Genomic DNA, 27193 nt, shown 5'->3' on the forward strand with positions numbered 1-27193 from the left:
GGTCATATGGTAGTTCTATTTGTAGCTTTTTAAGGAACCTCCATACTGTTCTCCACGATCTGGTATTTTTCTGACAGAGAGGCTATGGTTCCTGAACACAAGTAATAAGATTGTCATGTCATTTTCTTCTCGTTGGTCTTTTTATTGCTTTTTATCTTTGCTGATATTACCTCTCTCCAACCTCGCCTCCCCGCTTGCAACTGTCTTTTTATCTGCCCCCCGCCCCCTGACCCAGGGCCACGTTTAGGACCAGCTTGATTCATTTCATAGAGTCTGCCCTGTGTTTCTGAGAGATTATTCATCTTTGCTTTTCATGTTTCATCCTGTGAACCAGTCCGCCCGCTGCAGTCACTGTTGCAAAGTCTTCAGAGTAAACACTGGAATGTGACTTGGGAAAGAAATAGGTCAGAGCAGCAGAGACCAAATGTTCGTTCCGCAGCCACAGTGTGAGCAGAGGGATAACAGAATGAGGTGGCTCTCTTTGTAGGCCTCAGTTTTCCCTCAACTCTTTCAGGATCTCCTAGGATGCGTCTCCTTCAAGATCCCTGAGAGTCTGCATGGATGCACGTTGACACTCTTCCTAATATCAGACACCATGGTCATTGTGCTCCTTTTGCTCTATTATCATACAGAGAACAAAATTGAATGGATGCATTCTTTCTCCCCCTCATCACCTAGGAATGCACTAAAGAACACAAAATGTCCTTAGAAAAAACTGAAAAACAGCTTGGCTCTCAACTGGTGACAAATGAGGGGCATCGCCCCCGGGTGGTCGCCAGGGACCACAACATGGATGAAACACCGTCCTGCCCTCACGCCAGGCAGTCAACCAGATGAGGCAGTTTCAAGCCATTCATAGGCTGGCTGTGCCTTTGCTCCCCAGGAACACAGACTTAAGAAAGAGGAGCTTTAAGTGGGAAGCAGCCGCATAGCACAGGGAGATCAGCTCTTTGCTTTGTGACCACCTAGAAGGGTGGGATAGGGAGGGTGGGAGGGAGGGAGATGCAAGAGGGAAGAGATATGGGAACATATGTATATGTATAACTGATTCACTTTGTTATAAAGCAGAAACTAACATACCATTGTAAAGCAATTATACTCCAATAAAGATGTTAAAAAAAAAAAAAGAAGAGGAGCTTTAAAAAACCAAAAGAAAAACAAAGAGTATACCTTTAATGAATAGGTTGGCATGCATGCAATGAGAACAAAAAGACCAGCAAGGCAGGCAGTCGGTGCCCAGGCTAGTGAAGAGTTAATCTCCGAATGGATGTGGGATGCTGGTGTGATGGCTGGGGAACAACTGCCTAATGTCTTCTAACTGGACTGTTTAGCAAAGCATCATTATGAATGTAATTGTGAGCTTGTGCAGGCCCACCGCACGGAGGGAACGCTCACAGTAAAGGTATGATTGTATTGCCTGCTGCCATGCCAATTACTGGATATAAATGGCAGGGTGGCATGCATATGCCGGAGCTGGGAAGCAGAAGGTTAATAGACGAACAGCACCAGAAGAGCCCATTTATCAGTTTCTATTTATCTCTCCTTGGGAGGTGGCAGGTTTACAGTAAATACCTTCTGTCCTCCTAATTTTCTAATGATGGGGATAATGATGGAGAATGGTGAAGTCATTAACTGGGACAGGCTCTGTGCATCACTCTGTCAACCATATCTCCCCAAGACCTGCAATGAGAAGTGATAGGCCCCAGCTGTTCACCAGAATCCCCTTCTCCCATCCCCTCCACCCTAAACTGCAGGCTTGGGAAATTGCTCCCCAAATGAAGAAGATGGAGGCCCTGGGTGGGTGGAGAAGCATGAGAGAAGGGAAGCGAAGCTCTTCAGACAGAAGTACAGCTCCTGCTATCCGCCCTTTGCATAGAACTTGGAGGAAGCACTGTTGATACATGCTGGAATGCTTCTCCAGTGATGCCAAAGCTACTATGAATTATAGGTGGAATTGGATAATGACTCAGTAATTGAAGTGAGTCTGCTGAGGGAGGGCAGAGAAGCAGATTTCACCAAATGTTTTTCTTTTCAAAAACTGGGAGAAATTTACAATATATATAATTCATTTTCTCACCTCACCTCTAAATGAACTGGAGATACTGGAGGAAAATCCCTCTTGCAGAGGTAAAGATTTTTCTTTAAAATTCTGAAGGTAGACTAAAACAGCTTAGATTGATTGGCTCGAATGTGCTTTTTTTCCCCTAATAGTGGCCGTGAGGTGTCTATTTCATCTTACTGTTATACATAGAATCTTTCAGCTTTTACGTATTCCCTAAACAACATAACTTGGATTTGCCTCTGTAGTTTATAGAGCCCTTGAAAAACTATAATCTTATTTTTTATCTTTTTCTGTGGTAAACCCATTGGCTATTTCTAGAATTTGCCCTCTATTAGTTGAGGCAAGCTGGTGTTTTACCTGTATGTGTTAGGGTTATTTTGCTTTCAAATAATGAAGAACTGCTTAGGTCAACAGTAGCAAAACATGAAAGTGTATCCTAATGACATGTTGTTATCTCAGGATCAGGATCTTGGGGCCTCAAGAATAGTCTGAGGGGGCTTCCCAGGTGGCGCAGTGGTTGGGAGTCCGCCTGCCGATGCAGGGGACGCAGGTTCGTGCCCCCGTCCGGGAATATCCCACATGCCACGGAGCGGCTGGGCCCATGAGCCATGGCCGCTGAGCATGCACGTCTGGAGCCTGTGCTCCACGACGGGAGAGGCCACAACAGTGAGAGGCCCACGTAGCGCAAAAAAAAAAAAAAAAAAAGAAAAAAAGAATAGTCTGGGAAAATTGATATGCATATTGTTAGTAGTATCACTCTCTCACACGTCTTGCTGCTTTCTACTCACTTACTTCTTTTCTTTTTCTATAAATCTACTCTATTTTCCTCAGAACACAGGATGGAAAATAGAGCTGCACATAGTGCCCTGCTTTGTATATTTCAGGTGCAGACCTTGAAGATAGACCAAGTCAACTGATCTTTATCTGTCTTCCTCTCTTTCTTCCCGCCTCCCTTCTAGGGGTGGAACTCTGCCTCAGTTATTTTCCCATATAACCAGGACGTTGGAATCAGTCATATGAACACATGCAGTATGAGGATGGAGTGACAGAGAGTCACCAGAGATAGGGAAGCTGTGAGCTATGAAGACAACCTATTAGGTGCCCACTATAGCTAACCCTTAGAGAATCATCTGGTGGTAGGAAACAGGGGAAGAGCATAGTCCTGTCAGGATTTGCCTCTTGGGAAATTAACTTCAACAACACTGAAGAGTGATAAGCTCTCTTGGCATCAGACCGGGATCAATTCCCTGTTCTCTTACTTATTCACTGTATGATCTTTCCACCTCTCTGTGATATCAGCTCTTCAACAGGGGTGCTAATAGCACTGTACGGATTAAGTGGGGAATCGGGAGGATTAAACGAGGTGATGTCTCTGAAGTGCTCAGTCAGCACCCCACATAGAAGAAGTTCCCTAAATATGTGGTAGCTATTATGGTTGTCACTATGGATTTTCCAAGTTTGATACGTTTCCATTCTCCAACGGTGAGCCAGTCTTTTATAGAAAACTTGTGGTGGACTGTATTTTCGGAAATGGCCACCTTTCCAACCCTACATGCTCTTCCAGAACATGGTCACTCCCAACAAGATGTGGAGTTATTTCTCTTTCTCTTGAACTTGGGTGGGCCTTTGTGACTGCCTCAGTGCAGAATGCATCAGAAGTGGTGCTGAGGGATGCTGGATAATGGAATACAATATGGCTTCTATCACGGCCAGCGTCATGGGCCTGTGACCTATGCAGTTGCACAGGGCCCTGCACTCAGAAAAGCCCCACGTTTGGTTTAATGCTCCTTGTTCCTGTCTTGAAATTTTTAGTATTTTTTGAATAAGGGGCCCTGCATTTTTCAATTTGTACTGGGCCTCAAAAATTACATTGCCCGTCCTGCTTCCACATGGCTCTCTCTCAGGACACATACCTTGGTATCCCTAAACCAAAGTGTAAGTAAGAAGACCAGCTATGCTGAAGATGTCATGCTGGAGAGGCCATGAGGAGATTACCTTGGGTTAGAGAGAGATGATTGAGGAGCTCCATTCCTCCAGCCTCAAGCTATGGAGTCTTCTCAGCCCAGGTGGCAGTTAAGTGAATGAACAAGTCTTCAGGTGATTCTAGACCCAGCCTTTAAGTCACTCAGATGAAACTGAGTGGGGCACAGACAATCTGTCCTGTTCTAACCCTGCTCAGATTGTAGATCTGTGAGAAAAATAAATGTTGTTGTCTTAAGCTACTAGGGTTTGAGGTGGTTTATTATATAGCCATAGATAATAGGAACCAAACCATTTCTGAGAATAACATTGAGAATGGAGTGTCTTAGTTCTGAAAGAGGTACAGATATGAATGATCAGTTTTTCTAATTTAGAGCACATTAACACTTACTGGTGTTAATACTACATGAAACATCGTTTTCATTTTCAGCTTAAAAAGTTTTCAGGATATTTTGTATCACAATGTTATCATTATTACTGTCATTAGTTTATATTGTTCTATGAATATGAAGGTGTAATCTAGCAAAGACAATATAGAATATGAAAAGCTGAAATCACAAATGCTTAGAATCACAGAAATAAGTATAATACAAATAATATTAAATATATCTATCATTTTTTAAAATTTAATCCAAGTCTTTTTGAGTGTTTACTGTGTATTGGCTATTGCACTGGGTGCCGGAGGTCCACAGATAAATGAGACAAATGTGGCCCCTGTTGTCATGGAAGTTACAGTCAGATGTGGGTGAGGAACAGATAGTAAACAAAAATACACATGAGAGAATTTATAGTCATAAATAATATTATGTGCTGTGAAATGAAAAATCCATGAGGAACCACTGAGAGAGAACATCCAGGAAGGGCCTCTTTAAGGAGACACATTTAAGCTGAGACATGAAGAATGAAGAAGAGCTGGGAGAGGAGTGTTGGGGCAGAGACTAGTATGTTCAGAGACCCTGAGATCCGACAGGACTTGGCATTTTGGCCCAGTGCCAGGGACTGATTGTATGAAGGAAGTCTTTTTGTAACTGGTAGAAAGTTTGGATGTGAGGGCCCAGAAAAACATCAGGAAAACTTGAGGAAATTTGTCTTTTCAAGAAAATAAAGCACAGAACTTTTGCTTTATAATTACCAGGCTCTCCTTTTCCTGTTCTTCCCTCAGGAAGCTGTGATCTATGAGACTTCTAGTAGGAGGTTTTTTTTTTTATTCTGTATTTTTTTTTAAAGTAATCTTATTCAGGAATAGGAACCCACCATTACTTTGGGTAAATACAAGAAAAACATTTCACTGACTAATTGAGATTGTTCTGTAAAGTAATATTTAAATAGTATAGCATTCACTGAAACCTAAGCTATGAAACATTCTTTTAGAGTTGATACGTTCATTCAGTCTATAAATATCTGTTATGTTCCTATTATGTGACTGGTGTAATGCTTGGCACTGGAAATAGTCTCTGTATTCTTGATATCTAAATATCTAGATATTTACAATCTAGACTCTAGATTGTAGATAAAATGTGAGCAAGTAGACAAACAGTTTTATAGTTATCGTATAGTAAAATCTATGAAGGGGGAGGTACAGGTACTGAAGCATTTAATATGAATTTGGAATGAAAACAAGGATTATTTTAATGTAAACATAGCACCATTATTGGATGAGGAAACATAGATCTTGTACTTTTAGTGAAAATGTTACTATCCATTCATGAATTATTTACTTTGTGCCTTATCCATGATCAATGTTTCATCTTAGATTGCCTCTTTCTTGGTTCTGGAATGTGTATTTAGGAATACTTAGAAAATGATGATTAAAAAGTCAAATCTACTATAAAATGCTATTAGCCAAAATGAATTACAACAAGTAATATAAATAACATTTGGTTGATCTACTTCTTAGACATTCTATGTGAGACTAGCACATAGAATGTCTAGTAAATATTCATTCATTATTTGTTTCCTCATTTATTTCTATTGTTTCCTCTTTTGTGGGTGTAGAAAGTTGATCAGGTTCAGAAATTTAGGACACTGAGAAGAATGTGAACACTATCAAATTTAGAAAGTAATATAATTGGCAGAAAAAGGTATGAAATTAGGAGCTTGGAAGTTTTACCTTGAGTTTAAATTCCTTCATTCTGGGTCATAATCTATGGTTTTATCATTTGAACATAGGGAGAGTAGTGTTTTTAATGATTTGATGACTGCTCTATAGAGTATGAAATGAAATTAATTAGTGAGAAAATGCTATCTCTTAATAATAGTTTCCCTCACAAGATCCATTGTCTCACATTGGAACAATTTCCTTGAATCACTCTGGAAACTATATATAATTTTTAAACTAATAAGACAGCTTGTTGTGTTGCAAAACTATATATTAACCTATTTTAGGGAAAAAAATTAGTTTTATCTTAGAATACATTTGGCAATTTAATTACATGCTTTAAACACTTTCCTACAGAGGCCAAGGAGCTACTTATTTTGTGGCTGTTTTTCCAAGTGTCTGGTTGCCCACACAGATGAGCTCTATTTTATTTTGTTTCTTTTATTTTTTGGCTGTTCCACTCAGCTTTTGAGATCTTAGTTCCCCGACCAGGGATCGATCCTGTGCCACCAGCAATGGAAGCACAGAGTCCTAACCACTGGACCGACAGGGAATTCCCCAGATGAGCTCTATTTTAAACACATGACTGAAATCAACAACACTCAAGGCTTATTTCCAGAATGTTCCCTTGACATCTTCTCCTTCATCTACACAAGGGATTCTCAACTCTGGCAAGAACAAAGGTTATTAGAATTACTCACGGCAGCTTTTTCCAGCCACACATGTCCTTTGCCCTACCCTAGATTTAGGAGCACTGATACACACTAGTGAAGAATGACCCTGGTTCTTCTAGTCTCCCCCAAAGACGCTTATTTAACTTCAGGATGAAAGACTAGAAATGTCTCTATGCAGCTATGAATCAGATATTCCTAAATAGTGGTAAGGGGCATGAATTCTGAGTCAAGCTGCCTGCCTGGGCTCCAAACTCAGGTTATCATTCACTAGCACTGTAATCTTAAGTGTTGAAAGTGATATTATAATGGACCACGCAGATCCTCCTTTGGCTGAAGGACTGCTTCTCCCAGAAGGGCTATTGGCAGAGAGCTTTCAGAAGTAAAAAGGCTGTGTGTGCATGCTAGAGTAGATAGCTTATGTAAGACTGGAAACCCAGCAGAAGACTGTGACCCATGAGAGAGACTGATGATATACTAATGAGAAGGGTAGCAGCATCACTTAGAAGTTCAGTGGTGGCTGCCCTCTGTAGCACAGGGCTGAAAGGAGGAGATGCCCTTGTGAACTGGACTCACCGATAGCAATGGGGATAATAGGACTCCAGAACAACAGAGGCCAGGTAGTAGCACATAATCATCAGAACATGAATGGACATAATTACTGCCATTGATGGCAAAGTTAAAGGTTGCCTGAAGTCTGCCCACTGACTTAACTCAGGAGCTGGAACAAGAAGTCCTTCTTTAAAGGGGATCTAAGAGGTATCTCCACATTCACGACGGTGTCCATAAAGGTAGAATAAGTGGGGAGATAACAAGAGTACTACTTAATTTACATAATCAAAAGATACAAGGAATGCATGACCAAGAGGCTGAGGGCAGTTACCCCAATAAAAATGTACAATCCCTTACCCAGTTCTAGATCTGAGCCTGTACAATCCCTTACCCAGTTCTAGATCTGAGCCTGTACAATCCCTTACCCAGTTCTAGATCTGAGCCAGTTGACAGACCCAGAATGCATTGACTGAAGGAGATGCTATATCCCCAGAGTGAAGCATGGTAATGACTCCCCCAGTCCTTCTCGAAAGAGATGGGTGGCAATTTACTTGAGTAGCTCTATACTGGGTAAATGGGAGAGAGTACCCAGACATCTTAAGCACTGTTGCTCTCAAAGTTTCAGTTGACGTTGATACCTGAAAACCTGAAGCATCATTGTAAGCCAGCTGTTAGAGTGAGGGCAACTTTTGTGAGCCAAAAACTAGACGGGTAGAGGAGTGACGTGATAGGACTTATATTTTTAAAGGGTAACTGTCTGTGGTATTGAGACCAAACCCTAGGGGTATAAGACTGGAGGTAAGGCAAGGAGGGTATTGCAAAAATCCGGGGGAGAGATTACTGTGGCTTGAATCATGGTGGCAACTGTGGAAGTGGTGAGTTGTGGTCAGACTATGTGTGGAAGATAGAACCATCGGAATTTGCCGACAAGATTGAGTGTGGGGTAGAGAGAAAGAGGAATCAAACATGATTCCCAAGTTCTACCTATTTGGCCTTCACACATAACAGTTTGCTCTGTACTGATTTAGAAAGTTCCAGTCCAAGTTATTAAACATCTTCGGTACTCTGAAGAAGTGGTAATAGAAGTCTTTCTGGGGTATACTTTTGAAGAGTTTTTAAAAATGAGGAGGTTGAAAGTCTAATATTTTTCACACTTTTAGGAAGAGTGCTCCTTACCCCGAATGCCAAGCTTAGGACATTGATTAATGTCACTTGTTCAGACCAAATAAATCTCTAAGTATTGATGAATCTAAGCATATGAACTAATGCAAACACAGTAATTGTGATGGTTGGTTTTATGTGTCAACTTGACTGGGTTAAGGGATGTCCAGATAGCTGGCAAAACATTGTTTGGGAATGTGTCTGTGAGGGTGTTTCCAGAAGAGATCAGCATTTTAACTGGTAGACTGAGCAAAGAAGATAATCCTCACCAATGTGGATGGGCATGATCTAATCTGTTGAGGGCTTGAGTAGAACAAAAAGGAAGAGAAAGGACTAATTTGCCCTCTTTGCTTGAGCTCGGATGTCCACCTTCTCCTGCTTTCGCACATCAGTGCTCCTGGTTCTTGGGCCTCTGGACTCTGAATTACACCACTAGATTTCCTCATTCTCCAGCTTGCAGACAGCAGATTGAGGAACTTCTCAGTCTCTATGACTCTATAATCTATCTACCTATCTATCATCCATCCATCCATGACTTTGTGCCCAAAGTCATGACAGAATTATGTGCAAGAAGTAAGGGTTTCAGAGAAACTTAATGTGGAAGCAGGGAGAGAATGGGCATCCATCCATCCATCCATCCATCATGTTAGTCCTTTTTTTTCTGAGAACCTTGACAAACATAATCATCAACTTTTTTACCAGTTGATACTCATTACATTGTTATTTGGAAATAGTATTCAATTAATTATTTAGGAAGGATATTTAAAGGTATATAAAACCACACCAAACAAAACCAAAAAACCCACCCTGATTCACTCTTGTTTCCTGAGACTGAAAACCATAAATCAGAAACAGTTGGGCAGTTTCATAATAACTGTAGAGAAATAGAGTAGCAGTCATAAAGTAATTATAGTACTAGTAGATTTGGAAGGGACATTGGGGGCAATCCTGTTCAACCCTTATTTTACAGTTAAGAAAGCTGAGGCACAAGGAACTTAAATAACTCAAGTTTGGCAGGACTTCAACCAGAACTGCTGTCTCCTGATTTCACATTCCATTCTTCTTCATCCACACGACCACACTTCCTGCTCTCTTAGCTCACATTAGATGTGGAAAGTATACCAATATGGAAACTTTAGCAAGCCGGGTGGATATACTTTTGTGGGTGAAAAGAATAGGAGATTTTGAAGAGAGTAGGTATCTTTTTTTTCTCCAGTAGGAGACAGAACAATGTATTGTATTTTTGGTTGGTGTAATTATGAAACAGGAGGAGAGTAACAACTGACACTGCAGAAATACAAAAGATCATGAGAGATTACTACAAGCAACTATATGCCAATAAAACGGAACACCTGGAAGAAATGGACAAATTCTTAGAAAAGCACAACCTTCCGAGACTGAATGAGGAAGAAATAGAAAATATAAACAGACCAATCAGAAGCACTGACATTGAGACTGTGATTAAAAATCTTCTTACAAACAAAAGCCCAGGACCGGATGGCTTCACAGGTGAATTCTGTCAAACATTTAGAGAAGAGCTAATACCTATCCTTCTCAAACTCTTCCAAAATAGAGCAGAGGGAGGAACACTCCTAAACTCATTCTACAAGGCCACCAACACCCTGATAACAAAACCAGACAAAGATGTCACAAGAAAGAAAACTACAGGCCAATATCACGGATGAATGTAGATGCAAAAATCCTCAACAAAATACTAGCAAACAGAATCCAACAGCACATTAAAAGGATCATACACCATGATCAAGTGGGGTTTATTCCAGGAATGCAAGGATTCTTCAATATACGCAAATCAATCAATGTGATAGACAATATTAACAAAATGAAGGAGAAAAACTATATGATCATCTCAACAGACACAGAAAAAGCTTTCGGCAAAATTCAACACCCATTTATGATAAAAACCCTGCAGAAAGTAGGCATAGAGGGAACTTTCCTCAACATAATAAAGGCCATATATGACAAACCCACAGCCAACATCGTTCTCAATGGTGCAGAACTGAAACCATTTCCTCTAAGATCAGGAGAAAGACAAGGTTGTCCACTCTCACCACTGTTATTCAACATAGTTTTGGAAGTTTTAGCCACAGCAATCAGAGAAGAAACAGAAATAAAAGGAATCCAAATCAGAAAAGAAGTAAAACTGTCACTGTTTGCAGATGACATGATACTATATGCAGAGAATCCTAAAGGCACTACCAGAAAACTACTAGAGCTAATCAATGAATTTGGTAAAGTAGCAGGATACAAAATTAATGCACAGAAATCTCTTGCATCCCTATACACTAACAATGAAAAATCTGAAAGAGAAATTAAAGAAACACTCTCATTTACCATTGCAACAAAAGGAATAAACCTACCTAAGGGGACAAAAGACTTGTATGCAGAAAACTATAAGACACTGATGAAAGAAATTAAAGATGATACCAACAGATGGACAGATATACCATGTTCTTGGATTGGAAGAATCAACATTGTGAAAATGACTATACTACCCAAAGCAATTTACAGATTCAATGCAATCCCTATCAAACTACCAATGGCATTTTTCACAGAACGAGAACAAAAAATTTCACAATTTGTATGGAAACACAAAAGATCCTGAATAGCCAAAGCAACCTTGAGAAAGAAAAACGGACCTGGAGGAATTAGGCTCCCAGACTTCAGACTATACTACAAAGCTACAGTAATCAAGACAGTATGGTACTGGCACAAAAACAGAAATATAGATCAATGGAACAGGATAGAAAGCCCAGATATAAACCCATGCACACATGGTCACCTTATTTTTGATAAAGGAGGCAAGGATATACAATGGAGAAAAGACAGCCTCTTCAGTAAGTGGTGCTGGGAAAACTGGACAGCTACATGTAAAAGAATGAAATTAGAACACTCCCTAACACCATACAGAAGAATAAACTCCAAATGGATTAAAGGCCTAAATGTAAGGCCAGACACTATAAAACTCTTAGAGGAAACCATAGGCCGAACACTCTATGACATAAACCACAGCAAGATCCTTTTTGACCCACCTCCTAGAGTAATGGAAATAAAACCAAAAATAAACAAATGGGACCTAATGAAACTTAAAAGCTTTTGCACAGCAAAGGAAAACATAAACAAGACTAGAAGACAACCCTCAGAATGGGAGAAAATATTTGCAAATGAAGCACCTGACAAAGGATTAACCTCCAAAATATACAAGCAGCTCATACAGCTCAATATCAAAAAAACAAACAACCCAATCCAAAAATGGTCACAAGACCTAAACAGACATTTCTCCAAAGAAATTGCCAACAAACACATGAAAGGATGCTCAACATCACTAATCATTAGAGAAATGCAAATCAAAACTACAATGAGGTATCACCTCATACAGGTCAGAATGTCCATCCTCAAAAAACCTACAAACAATAAATTCTGAAGAAGGTGTGGAGAAAAGGGAATCCTCTTTCACTGTTGGTGGGAATGTAAATTGATACAGCCACTATGGAGAACAGTATGGGGGGGGGTCCTTAAAAACTAAAAATAGAACTACCATACAACCCAGCAATCCCACTACTGGGAATATACCCTGAGAAAACCATAATTCAAAAAGAGTCATGTACCACAATGTTCATTGCAGCTCTATTTACAATAGCTAGGGGATGGAAGCAACCTAAATGCCCATCAACAGATGAATGGAGAAAGAAGATGTGGCACATATATACAATGGAATATTACTCAGCCATAAAAAGAAACGAAATTGGATCATTTGGAGTGAGGTGGATGGACCTAGAGTCTGTCATACAGAGTGAAGTAACTCAGAAAGAGAAAAGGAAATACTATATGCTAACACATATATATGGAATCTAAAAAAAAAAAAAAAAAGGTTCTGAAGAACCTAAGGGCCAGACAGGAATAAAGGTGCAGACATAGCGAATGGACTTGAGGACACAAGGAGGGGGAAAGGTAAGCTGGGACGAAGTGAGAGAGTGTCATGGTCATATATACACTACCAAATGTAAAAAAGATAGCTAGTGGGAAGCAGCCACATAGCACAGGGAGATCAGATCGGTGCTTTGTGACCACCTAGAGGGGTGGGAGGGAGATGCAAGAGGGAGGAGATACGGGGATATATGCATATGTATAGCTGATTCACTTTGTTATAAAGCAGAAACTAACACACCATTGTAAAGCAATTATACTCTGATAAAGATGTTAAAAAGAAAAAAAAAGTCTTTAAAAATGTAAAAAACGACCGTGGTTTCAACTCCCAATCTGGGTTTAGGCTGCGTTTGAGTCCCAACACCTAAGGGTTAGATGAAAAGGCAAAGTGACAGCACTGTGAGAAGAATGGGACAAGAAGAGTGAGGAATACAGGTAACATTGGTCTGCTGCAGTGGGTCTCCAACCATTCAGTCAAAACTATGAATTGAGCTACACTCTGTCAGGGCTAATAAAAGGGTGATGTGATACTCCTTGGTCAGCCTCACATTTTATAATCTCCCTGGGAGATGGATAAATGTATGTGAAGTGTACTGGAACTGGATAAGTTTGTCTGTCTTGTTCACCATTTCATCTCTAAGACATAGAGCAGTACCTGGTATATAGTAGATATTCAATAAATATTTATCTAATAAACTACTGCATATATGATTAAGAACCCAGACAAGTCGAACAGAAAATAAAGTCTCCAGGAGTTTGGAAAGGGAACAATCACTGCTGGCTGCAATCATTTGGGAAAACATCACAAAAAATGAGAGCTTGAGGTCATCAAGAAGAAAGAGACGGGGACTTCTCTGGTGGTTCAGGGGTTAAGAATCCACCTGCCAATTCAGGGGACATGGGTTTGAGCCCTGGTCCGGGTAGATCCCATATGCCGCGGAGCAACTAAGCCCGTGCGCCACAACTACTGAGCCTGCACTCTAGAGCCCGCAAGCCACAACTACTGAGCCCGTGAGCCACAACTACTGAAGCCTGTGCGCCCTAGAGCCCATGCTCCACAACAAGAGAAGCCACCGCAATGAGAAGCCCGCACAATGCAACGAAGAGTAGCCCCCGCTCGCCGCAGCTAGAGAAAGCCCGTGCACAGCAACAAAGACCCAGTGCAGCCAAAGATAAAATAAAAATAAACAAATTTATTTAAAAAAAGAAGAATGAGACTGCTGAGAACATGTAGGAAACGGGAGAAGGTATCCTAGTGGGGGGATGAGGGTGGGGAGGGGAGGGAGCAGGGACAAAGGCAAGAAGGTGGGCATTAGTAAGGCTGCTCTGAGGACAATGGGAAGCCAAGCTTAGCTTTATTCATGTTTACTGGGAATAATAAGAACTGTGTTATTTATATGATCAAGTGAGATTTTTTGCTAGGCCTTGATGCCTAGGCTTCCCCTGGAGCTAGAAAGAGCTGTTGAAGTTTAGGAAGTTGGAAATGACAGTAATGCCCTAGAGCTACACTGGAGCTGGTGGTCTGGGGTCACAGCACTTACAGGAGGTAGGTGGGTAAAGGAGACCCAAGACATGCAGGAGGAGGAAGGCTCCTCGTCCCCTGACCTGTCTGGCCAGTCCTGGGGGCTTGTGCTTCACACCTCTTGTTCTCTCTGATTCCTTCTCAGCATTTAGTCAGGTGCTCAAAAGCTTGTGTGGATAACAGATTCTTTAGAAATGGAGGGAGTCTCTAATGAACAGTGTAGATTGGATAGAAAATGATTTTGAGATAAAATCATAAGGTTTTAAAGAAAAGTTAGTTGAAATCTTTTCAAAGAAAATGAAGAACTGGGGCATTTTCAAATATCTGCTTACATGTTCCTTAAATGCAACACATTCCTGATGCTAAGGTATTTCTTACGAGGGTGACGTGAGAAAAGGTGGGAAAACAGTTTCCTAATGCTATTCGTACGTTCCCTGGGTCCTCACATCTTTGAGGGCCCATGTAAGGATCCTGTGTGTGGATCACTGAGAACAATTGAAAGTCTCACGTAGAGAGTACGAAGGTTGGTCCCTGTGGTTCATTTTCCTTACAATTTACCAGCCAATTCTATATAAAGACCAGAAGAAGGAATGTAAATGTTTGTATTTAAAAACTCCAGACCGCTTTAGGGGCAAAATTTACCATGAATGGAATTACAACTGAGGTATCAGCTCATTTAGCTCTTGCCTCCTTAGCTTTGAAACATCAAGTATGACATAAATCAAGATGTACATTAACAAAAATGGTATAAAACATCTGTGGATTCTAAATAAGGGAAAAATCACATTAATCACCATGTAAACAATGTGTGTGTGATAATTTCCATAAAAGCAGAAGGAATCCAGGAACTCAAACAGACAGAAGAGCTGAAATAAACCTTTTATCCCAATGCAAATAATGTAAAAAAGGAACCATCTATTGTCTCTCCCTGCCCCCCCACCGCCCAGCATGTAAGGAGTATTCAAACAAATAGAATGACTCAATTTCTTTAAATTAAGACAAATAGATTCTTCTTGAAAGAAAGGGAAAAATAATTTCTTGTTGAAGCACGTAATTGCTGGCAGATTATCCTCTGGGTATTAAGAAGTCACACGCTGCCCATTAGGGTTTTCTGGGACAGTTTGCTGCTTAATTCTGGACAGAAATTCTGCCTTTAAAATTATTGACTATGGTCAGTTTTGAAGAAAGGTGAGCCCTGAATACCCCATAACAAAAATACATGTGCATTCTTATTTTGTTCTTATGGTCATTGTAAATACCTTTTGGCATCCAATAATTTATGTGCCAAATTACGTAATGTTCTCAACTGATACATGTCTACTGGCAGCAAAAGGAGCCAAAGATGGTTGATCGTGTGCATCAAGAGGCATTAAGAGAAATTCCCAAGTTATCATGCTCTTTCCTCTTCCCTTAGTAATGACACATTAATGAAGTAGCCTTAGAAATCACAGATATGGAGAGTTGTGGGGATAAGAGGCAGGTCTTTTTCTTCCTTTGTCCTTAAAATCGTAAAACTTCTTATTTCAACAACCATTGTACCTGAAGTTAGCAGTTTGTTTCATTTGTGCTGTATAACAAAGAGAATGGTATTTTCATTATTTGCGGTATATCAGTCTGTTCCTTTCCTTGCCCCCATTAACAATAAAAACCCATGCAGTTTTCAGCCATTATCATTTTTCTCCTGATAAACCATCTGTGACATGGAGACCTTGAAGCTGGGAGTTCTGACCACAATGTTCAATAGACTGTGCATGCAGCTTTTTCAGAGGTAACTGCTGTAAAAAATCAGCTCCACTGTTATTCCTCTCTGTTATGATTTTTCTCTCGCTCCTTTTTATATATGGAATGTAATGTGAGTTCACATGAATTCAGCCAATGACATTTTGCCTGACAATAGAAACTATATCTAAGGCTCTTACTGGATGCTAGAGTTGTCCTTTCCCTTAATTCCAGCTGCTTTTGCTGCTGTATTTAATTGAGGAGCTAGAAGGAAAATGTTCTCACTACAGAGCTGCTTTGTCCATCCTTTATGGGGTCTTTCCTTACAAGGTGCAGGAGCCGTCTGCCTTCTGGATAGATTAGGTCCACATGAACTGATTTTACCACAAATAAAATGAAAAGGAATTAGATGAAAAATCCTGTCCCCACCAACTGGTTTCATAAATAAATAAACATGCGGCTCTCCAGAGCCTCCTGATTTTTACTTCAAGTCTTTGTGAAGCTGAAGTGTCATTAAATGGTAATATGGAGATAATGTCAAACATCAGTTATAAAAATAGATCTAAAAATAAATGTTAATGGATTGCTTTTTGTGTTTGTGTATGTATTATTCATGGTTCTCCAAAGAAACAGAAGCAATAGGATATGTGCCTATAAAGAGATTTATTTTAAGGAATTGGTACATGTGATTGTGGCGGCTTGGTGAGTCCCAAATCTGGTAGGGAGGCTGGCAGCCTAGAGACTCAGGGAAGAGTTGAGTCCAAAGGCTCTGCTGGCAGAATTCCTTCTTTCTAGGGAGAGGTCAGTCTTTGTTCTATTAAAGCCTTCAACTGCTTGGATGAGGCCCACTCAATAACGGGGACTAATCTATTTGACCCAAAAGCCACCATTGTAAATGTTCATCTTATGCAGAAACACCTTCACAGAAACATCTGAATAATGTTTGACCAAATATCTGGGTACTGTGGCACAGCCAAGTTGACACAAATAATTAACCATCATAGTGCACATATTTTTTTTTTTTTTTTTGTGGTACACAGGCCTCTCACAGTTGTGGCCTCTCCCATTGCGGAGCACAGGCTCCGGACGCGCAGGCTCAGCGGCCATGGCTCACGGGCCCAGCCGCTCCAAGGCATGTGGGATCTTCCCGGACCGGTGCACGAACCCGTGTCCCTTGCATCGGCAGGCAGACTCCCAACCACTGCACCACCAGGGAAGCCCTATAGTGCACATATTAATGTTATATAAGCAACACTCTTAATAAGATATCACTTGGGAAGTTTACAAAAGCTCCGAAAGTTTCTGGGCAAGACAATTATTTTATTTCCCATAAACATACCAAGGACAAGAGTTTACATTTTAGTTTTGATTATAGACTCTTACTATACGTGTATGATCAGGAGGTTTGCACAGTTAGGAAGTTCTCTGTTGAGTTCTCTATTGTACCTGGTATTCTATTGTACTTTGGGGGGAGTCTTCCTGTATCAGTGGACATCTGTAAAGCCCATTATATAGTCACTCAAATAGTAATTTTAATCTCTGTCTTCAATTAAGAAATTAGGCTGTTGCAAAGATAGAGCTTATTTTAATTTTTTTGAATTACAAAATATCAACACTGTTGAGTGTATGTGTGTGTGTGTGTGAATTTTTATTTTTTACCAAGTCATTTCATAGAGTGTCTATAATTGGAATAAACTTTGTCTTCAGCGCATAATGCTTTGAGGGTGAACGACATTTTATTTGAATGTTGAATTTTAATTGAATTTTATTTTTCCTTTGGGAGTATCTGAGCCAGTGATGGACCTGGGTCCGGATGAGGGTCCCTCACCTGTTACTTCCTGGGCCCCTCCCTCCTTTGTTCTTTCTTTACTGAGCTGTGAGACCCTCTTCCTTTTCTACTTTACCCCAAGAAGGATGACACAAACATGAAAAGAAATAATCAAGCTGAAGAAGGAATTGTGTATTTGGGGGGAAGAAAATGTTTTTTCACATGTAAGTTGATAATGGAAGCCCAGTGTTCTACTGTTCTTAGAGAGTGTACAGTCATGAGCTCATTTGAGGAGTACCGTTAATATTAATAGTATGAAATTTAAAGTTAACTTAATTGTTTCTCTTAAGTGGGTTTGTACCAAGCCTACTTCTGTTTTATATCCCATGATACTTTTATATTTTTTAGTAATAATAATAACAGGTCAGATTATACTGTAGAAAGTTGAGATTTAGGGTGTATCTGCTTGGTAGTAACTGTTCCTTTGAAGTAAATTATCTCTAGAGGCAGTTTAGCTTCCTGGGAAAAATAATTTCCCACAAATGAGATAAGAAGAAAAGTTTACTCCTTGTCTTATTCTACCTGGGACCAGGTTTCATAAGAACTGTGCTAATAACCAGATAAAAGCACTACAGATATAGTTGTTAATATCATGCGGGGAGGATTAATAACTTTTGGAAACATTTCTCATCTGCTCTGATCTGATTGTCCTTATAGATGGGAGATATTATCAACATCTGAGTTAAACATGAGAAGTAAAATTGAGCAAAACTAGAGACAAATGGATTAATACATCTTTTGAACAATAATATTTAGAGATATTTCTAATTTAAAGTTTCCAGTGAATTTTAAACCCCCTTTGCTAGTTGTCATGGCCCAGAAAGTTGACTATACTTAAAAGTTATTTTATTCTTAGTTTTGTCCCTATTTAATGGTCAGGCATATCTTTGAATCACAGACATTTTTCGCTTGCAAAATGGTTGATATGAGTCAGATATATGTTTTAGGGAAGTGGCAAGTACTCTTTATCAACTGTGTGGTTTTGGAAAACATGATGATACAGATGTTAAATTCAGGATATTTAACTTCTTCACAGAATATGAGTATTACTAAATTAGTTATTGGATATTTTCAAATGTTCATTTTACTAAGTTGATAAAAGGCCTAGAGAATAGTTCAAATGATGACCTATCTCAAATATTCTGGAGAGATATATTATGAAGGATAATCATAGGTCATGGAGAGCTTCTGTTCATCCAACAAATATTTACGGAGTGCTTCCCGTGCACTTTATGTATTGTGCTAGGTACTGGGCATATTGTTTTATACACAGAAGCATGGTCCCTGCTCTCATGGGACTTCAAGTCCAGTGGGGAAGATGCACAATAAACAATAACCACAAACGCACACATGCGTGTACTTTGTAATGAGTGCTATGAAACAAAAGAATGAAGTGCTGAGAGAGAGAAAAACTTTAGGGTAGTTGTGGGGTTTACTTTAGATTGGCAGATCAGGAAAGGTCTTTCTGATTTGAAGTTTATGCTGCAGTGTGAAGGTTGAGGAGACTGCCATGCAAAGGATGAAAGAAATCATTCCAGGAAGAAAGATGAGTGTGTGTGAAAACCCTCAGCAGAAACGACCTTGGGGAATTCCTGAAACTGAACGAAGGCTGATGAGATTGGAGCATAGAGAGCTAGAGGGAGAGAGTGGAATGAGTTTGGGCTTTCAGTGTTCAGATCATCATGACTGTGGCAGGCATTAGGGTTTTACTCTAAATGCAAGTGGAAACCACTAACAGGTTTTATGTAAAGATAAGTATGATATGATCATTCAAACAAATTTAAAAACTCATGATATTTATTTCATGGTTTTAAAAGTACAAGATTTTGAATTTTTTCACATGTCATATTCCATATTCTTGGTGTTTGCTTGTTTTTTGGTTTTTTGCTTTAGAGTCATTTTTGGTAGAGAAATAGCAGTCATCTGTAGCAGTTACTTAGGAGAAGAGAAAAATTCTCCAGCTCGACATTGGGAAAGTTGTTTAGCCACTCTTTTCGGTGCCAGAACTCTGAATGTTAAAAATAAAATTTGGTAAAGTAATTTTAAGGCAGTGATCCAAGAATATTTGCCTTGAAGTGTATTTACATTTTGTCATATTACTGACTACATTCAGTAATCAGTAATATATTCTTTCTAAAGCTGTATTACATTCTTTGTAGAGCTCTAGTAAGGTGTGTTATTCTTCAAAGGTAGTCCAGAAATATACACAATGGTTTCAAATACCATATTAGCAAAGCCAAGCCATTGTTTACTGTTCTCTGTATGACCCCACAGTGGTCTAATCCTTTAGAGTCTCCTGGGTAAGGTAGGAGAATGAGAGAAAATACTGAGGTTTTCATAATTAAAAAATGCTTCCCAGGAAATGGAAGGCAACAGTTGTTTCATTTTGTACCAAGAAGAAACCCAGGGCAAATGCAATAACAAGAACATAGTACTTCCCCATAAAAGATGATGAGGTATTTCATAATGATTTTGAGTGGGTATATGTTCTTTAACTTGTTGAAAATGAAAGAATGGAGTTTGTTGCTTCAGGCAAAAGAATAAAAACATAAACGTGACCCTTTAAAAAAAGTGAGGTGTGCTATGCTAATAAAAGAATTATAAAATGTGATAAAGGGTTAGATATGGACCTCATGTTTTCTCTAAAGGTATAACATTATGAGTTCAGAAATTTACAGTTTATATAACCTGCTTTACCCCATATTACGGGGGAATGAAATCAGAATTCTTTGCTGCTTGCCTGGAAGGTATTCCTTCTTGCTATGGAGGCTGTGCCCTTGTGTCCAGATTCTGTCCCTGACAACCTGTGCCCGCTTCTCTGGTCCTCAGTTTTCTCCTAGGTAAAAATGAAGACGAGGTTGCCGGGGAGGTACCCACTATGGCTCACATCGGGACTTTGCTGTGGTCTGAGCACTGGCCCTGAGCAGGCTGTGTGGGTGGGTGGCCCAGCGGTCAGGCGGCTGGTGGACCCTGTGCCCTCGCCTGAAGGCTTGCAGTAGAGAGTTAAGTCCGCTTCTGAGTGATTTTCTTTCACTTGTTAGAAAGTTCCAAGAAGAAATTACACATGCTTTGGTCATGACTGACTACAGTGAACAGGAAGGAGACTGAAAGACCATAAGGTGGTTTCCATTAAGGGGGAATTTTACTCCAGGGGCCCATTATAGTTAAGTTTCTTGGTTAACAGTCCTGTAGTTTATTAGTCTCTGACCTTGTGCTTCTGATTTGAAGCTATGTAACCTGCTCCTGATTCTGTGTCCTCTTGTTTTGCCTGCTTTTGAAGAGGAAAAATGTTAAAACACTTAAGATGATACTAATTTTACGATAAAATGTGGAGTTGAAGTTGGTGTGAGTGATTTGGCCACTTCAATCTGTGCCTAGAACAGGATTCATTTTCTAAAATGTACTTCTTTTGTTAAAGCTCATCTACTGATACTCTCATCATTTTGCCACATACTCCAAAATCTCTGGATGGAAATACTTAAACGTATCTTCAGTGAGGTAATTTCATATATTTTCTGAATTAATTCTTAAGAAATTCCATGAGCTATGTAATATCCCATTTTTAGAGATAAAATCAAGGATCAGAGAAGTTAAATGATGCATCCAAAGTCATAACTGCTGGGACAGAAATTGTCCTACGGGTAAAGGAGATTAGCGATCACCTATTGGTTTTCCCTTGCTTCACCAGCATGTTAAATTCATTATTTCTGCAATATTAAATATAAGGATAACAAGGGCACAACCAATCGACGAGTAGCATACATTTTTATTTTTAAGGTATTAAAAAAATCTCTATCATGTACTCATGGCAACAATTAAGCTCGTGGTAAGGCCAAAGGGTGAGAATGTTTAAATGAGTCTTTTTCTGCCATCCATTATCAACTTGGAAAATCAATACTAATAGGGAAGCACAAGAGCAAAGACTAAGTTTGTCACACGTGATCAGAAAATGAAACACATCTACCATGTTAGTGTTGCTTTCAATTTATGGTGACATTTACTGAAAATATTCTGCAGTATTTGGCAAAGTTAAAAGAGAGATTTATTCCCCAATTAACCAGAGGATCAAAGAGGGAAGATTAGGGAGGGAAATGTTGTCTATTTTTTTTTTTTTAAGAAGCAAAATGTTTGGAAAGGTCAGGCTTTGAGTGAGGTGACCTCCACCACTTTTAGTATTCAGGTTGACTAATGAGCACTTCACTCATCATTCTAATGGATACATTTATGCTGAGACAGAATAATAAAGCGCTTTTCAATAACTGGTGCCAATAGCAACTCTATAGACAGAAGCTAAATAATTTCTCTATTATCTGCTTAACTGCCAAAACGTCTTAGAGCCAAATATAAACTATGATTTTATAGTATAATATTTTTATTAAATCCTTTGGATTCATTTATTTAATCAATATTCAACAAATATTTATTGAGCTTCTACTATGTGCCAAGCCCTGTTCTAGACTGTAGAAACAGTGGTGTACAAAGTTTTGACATTCACAGTTTAAAATCTGCTCTACCTGGACAACAAAATTTACTTCTAAGCATCCAAAATACTGGCTTTCACATTCTCTATATCATCTACCTTTCTATTAAGAGCCACGTCAAACCAGAGATGCCTTCTTTCAGTTAAAGACCTCATGTTTCTTTAACATAAAGACTTGATGCTTCTTTAACAATCAAAACATATCCAAAGTCTGCCTTTCCTGGCAAACTAATGTCTGCAGAACACTTCAAATAGGAAGTGAAATACTGCAACTTATTTTGATGAAATTCATATTGTATTGAAAGAAATGCTAATTTTCAGGTAGTCCTGTGGTGATTTCCTTAAATGATAAGTAAATATCGAAGAAACAGCCCTTTTTTAATGACAGAGAAGTTTTTAAACTGTGGCAAGTAGCCACAAAGATGCTGCCTGGGATTCATATGGGAAGTAGCCTAGAGGAAATAAAGTCACTTAAAAATAATTTCTAAAATAAAAGGTAATCAGATGAAAAACAGGGAATATCAGATAACAAAGCCAGTTTTCTCCTCAAAGAAATTGAAGTCACAGGTGAATCCTTCAGTGAATAATATAGAACTAGGGATTCGGTCTGTTCCGTTCACTTAGATCTCTGTGAGTATGAAACACTTGAGAACCCCTGGCTTTAATTGCTGGATGCCAAGTAGTGAAAAAAGATCCACTGTGTTTTCTTATGGTCTTAATTTATGCGTTGGTTGGCTTGCTCAGGCTCCATGAGTCTGGGAGAGCAGAGTGGTCTTCTGGAAGATCAGCTGTTTCTAGCAAATGTTGTACATAGTTTTTCGTTAATAATCCTTCTCCCTTCACCTTTGGCACTGAAAAACGTCTTTTGTGGAAATAAGTACATATATTTCTAGAAGAGAAATAGAAGCTGATATGTAAGTTTACTTCCTGTATGCATGCATTGTAGACACTTAGATTTACCTGAAACTAGCAAGTTAATTATATTTAAGTCAAATCAGTTAATTGGCAAAAAATGGAAACAATTTCTTTTGTATTTTGTAGACCCAATTATTTTATTGATTATGTCTTCTTAAAATTTACTTTGAGACTTCTGAGTAGGTATTTATTACATTGAAAAAAAACTAGGTAAAATTTCTTTGTAGAATTTAGTTTTTGTGCAATAAGTCCCCTACATATGAACAAGTTCTGTTCTGAGAGCACACTTGTAAGTCCAATTTGTTCCTAAGTCCAACAAAGTTAGCTTAGGTACCCAACTAACACAATCGGCTATATGTTGACAGTACTGTACTGTAATAGGTTTATAATACTTTTCACACAAATAATACCTAAAAAACAAACATAAAAAATAAAGAAAACATTTTTAATCTCACGGTACAGTACCTTGAAAAGTACAATAGTAAGTACAATAGCTGGCATCCAGGGGCTGGCATCGAGTGAACAGGCAAGAAGAGTTACCGACTGGAGGAGGGAGAGGGGGTGGGGGATGGTAGAGCTGAGGGATCCTCAGCAATAGGAGACGGAGGGCGAGCTGCAATGTCACTCACGCCTGACGTGGATGGCACAGATTCTGGTTCCTTGCTGGATTCTATTCTATCTACCCTCTTGAGAAAATGACCCATAGATGTCTGGGTAGTAGCTCTTTTATTCTCGTCATAGATGACACGGTAGCACTGGATTGCATTCTGAATGGCTGCTGCAGGCTTCATGTACCAGTCTACATTCTGGTCCTGTGCCTCAAAAACTAACAGTGCCTCTTCACATAAAGAAAATCCCCGCGCCATTTCCTGCATCGTGAATCTCTTCGGTTTTTCAGTTACTTCTTCTTCCTCTTGTCACTCCACTCTCTCAATTATTTTCACATTTGTTTCTGTTTCCATCATTATCACTTGGAGCTTCTTAGCAGTACCAGCTACATCACTGCTTCTTTTACGCTTGCTTGCAGACATCCTGGGCTTGGAATAAAGATACTGTACTACCGTACGCTATACAGTACTGTACAGTAAAGTACACAAAAGCACAACCACTTGTAGAGGATGCACACACGTGACAGTGTACGCCAGGCACGTGAACTATATTATGTGATTGGAGATACGAACACACGTTTGCATCTTTGAAAGTTCGCAACTTGAAGGTTCATATGTAGGGGACTTACTGTAATTGAATTTTACATGCCTAAGTTTGTTTTTTAATTGGAAGATCGGGGAACATATTCCATTTGTCATAGTTTTTCCTTCATTTGGGGTTGTCTCTTTTTCTTTTCTTTTTTCTCCAGTGGGCAGTACTGTATACATTTCATGCTTTTGTACATGGGCCACCATGTTGGGCCAAACATCAGTTCTATTTCATTTCCTCATTAAAGGAGCTAGCTAAATACTCTAACACAGTTGCAAATCTTTCACAGAATGCACAATGCCAAGACAGCTGGCCTCCTCTACATTTCCTCTCAGACAGCACCTTTCTTCCCATAATTCACATGCAGGACTCTTTCTCTGGGGTTTTGAAATTTAATGACTAGTGAAGTCATGATGGGAAGACTATATATATTTAGAAGGCAGCTGAAGTGGCAAACTGATATTTTTCAAAGAACTGGTTGAGAGGATGCTGACATGTTTGGAGATTGGGTTTGGAATCAGGAATTTTTTAAACGATCCTCAAACTCTTTGGGGGTGGTTGCTATTTTAATGGATAAATAGTTCTACTCGTTTAAAAAACAGACTTGCTGTTTCTTTAAAAAGATGTTTCTACTCTTTCCTCCCCAATTAAAAATCTCCCATTTTGTAGATGTGGCTTTCATTTGAAGCAATATGGTATTCTCCTTCCCCGCCCCCATTCTAACTAAACAAACTCTGTAAGAATTAGCTTTGAGTTATTCCATCTGTGGACTTTTAATTTTGTCATAAAAACACAGAAGCCTGGCAGGGAACTCTTTCCAACTGGCTACGTGTATCATCTTGTCTGAAAGCTGGTTAAGTAAGTATGGCATTTAAAATGAAATAAAAAACTTCATTTATGGAACTAGTTCACTCAAAGTGTTTGCCCACTTCTTTGACCATCTGTTTATGTTGACAACCACTGCCCCACATTGTGCCAAAGTGCCCTTGGCTATTAAAAACTGTTTTGTGTGTGAGTGGTGTGTGTGTCCTCACACATGTATGTGTTTCTGGGGTGCCATTTTCTTGAGAAATGTCTTGTTAAAGGTTTCATATGATCCATGTGGAGATATTTCAGGTCATTTGCTGTTCAGGAAACATTGAACTGAAAATACTACAAGCCCACGCATTTTTAAAGATGCTCTCTTTCCTCCCTCTCCACTTTGAAATTTCTTTTAAAGACTATGAATATACTATCAAAATACCTGTTGAGTTTGGCCAGCATGGTAGTGATATTGTGTGTTGAAGGTGAATCCAAATAGGAATCTAAATATTTCTGAGGACAGAAATACTTTAGAATGACTCTGGAGTTCTAAGCAGTTGGCAAGATTCTTTCTGTTAACAGAAATATTGATATTTAATTCAGCAGATGACAGGGTAACCCTTCTTTTACATTTAACAGTGTAAATAAAGTCTTTGGGGGCGAGATGGCCTCCTTGTAGATGAAGAACTGTGGACACCAGGATTGCCAATCTGGCATCATCATTGTTTTCCATACTTTGAACCACTACTTATTAAAGATTTTAAACAACAACTTATTAAAAACCAATCATCAGTGCACAACACTATTTTAAACACTGAACCAGAGAAATAAAGAGGCACATTCTCATTTGTACCCAAATTGTAATTCTAGTGGGGAGGAGGAAATACAAATGATAAGAAAGATAAGATGACTAAGTGACAGATTTCGTCAAGTGCAGATAAAATTTTTATAGGAGTTCCAAGGATGGAGAGGTCTTGGTGGGCTGCTGAGTGCCAGTAACAAGTCAGCTTCTATTATGGAAGGCTGTACCTTCTCTTTCCTCAAAGCCCCTAAATTATCTGGAATACCTGGGAGTATCTGAGAGGCCCCTAACTTCCCCTGAGCCTTGAAATACATAAAATAATGCCAGAGGAGCATAATGAGAGCAGGGACATTTATATATTTGAGTAACTCATGGGCATCCAGTGCAGGCTTAGAAACAAATGTACGATTTGGGGACTAGTATAATAAACTGTCACAGAACTCTTTTAGGTAAAGTTGAATGCGTTTCCTTTGTCTGGCTCTGATCTGTAATTATTATTTTTATTATTACATTTTAATCCTCTAAGAAGTAACGCTATTTATTTATTTATTTATACCATTTGGTTTGTCAGCTTTTCCAATAGGTTTGCTTTTTCTCAAATCATTTTGCATGTTTTACCATCAGTCGCCACAGGATTCTTTCTCACAGCCTTGGTCGGGCTGAATAACAGATATCATTTCTGACAGCTGTAAAGTGAGGCTAATGAACAGCCCAATGAGGGTGTCCTACGCCAGGCTTATCCATCCAGCTGAATTTGCATTGTGAGCGTCATGGCCCACTGCTGCCCAGGGCTGCAGTCATTTATTTAATGACTCAGTTCACAGGCATTACAGGATAAATGCAGCATTTCATATTATTCAAGACAAATAAGGAATACAAAAATGCTGCTTAGAGAAAAGTAACATTTTAGTTCTTCTTCTCACTGACTGTGGCTTGTTGAAATGCTGAGCGTGATAGTTATTCTTGAGGTGTAAAACGTTAACAATTTCTATTAAGTATAGAAGGTCTGTATTTCCAGCTGTGTCATTGATGGCATTCAGTTTTTCTTTGTGTTTATTGGGAAGGATTTTTAAGATGTGTTTGTTTTCCTAACCTCCAGTATTTAAAGTGCAGACCATTCATGCGTTTAGCAAGTTGAACTGGCTTCTAGTAGTTGATACTGAGAAATAACTTGTGAGAAAATGCGTTAACCAAAAAGAACTCAGTGTTAAATATGGATTATGTTTCGCTTGTAATGAATTTTCTCCCCTTTCTTTGGATCTGTTTCCTCCCCACCCTTTTGTTCATCTAAAATTAGTCTAGGTATTCAGTCTTATTTCGAATGCTACAAACTTGTTATTAAAATGGCAAGCTACGTATAAAACAAAGAAAATGAATTGTCTTTAAGGGGAGGCGAAAAGAGTGTTAAAATAGAAATACAAAGGCACAAACTTCTGTTGAAAACATACAGTCATTAATAA

General features: G+C 39.1%; 1 long non-coding RNA gene across 3 annotated transcripts in view; it reads left to right on the forward strand.

The window, feature by feature from the left end:
- LOC137223216 (uncharacterized) overlaps nt 1–27193 on the forward strand; it is a 322264-nt gene that overhangs the window by 169369 nt on the left and 125702 nt on the right. The gene's annotated exons all lie outside the window — the stretch shown is intronic.

This window comes from Pseudorca crassidens, chromosome 4 (genome assembly GCF_039906515.1).
Source record: "Pseudorca crassidens isolate mPseCra1 chromosome 4, mPseCra1.hap1, whole genome shotgun sequence".
NCBI lineage: Eukaryota > Metazoa > Chordata > Mammalia > Artiodactyla > Delphinidae > Pseudorca > Pseudorca crassidens.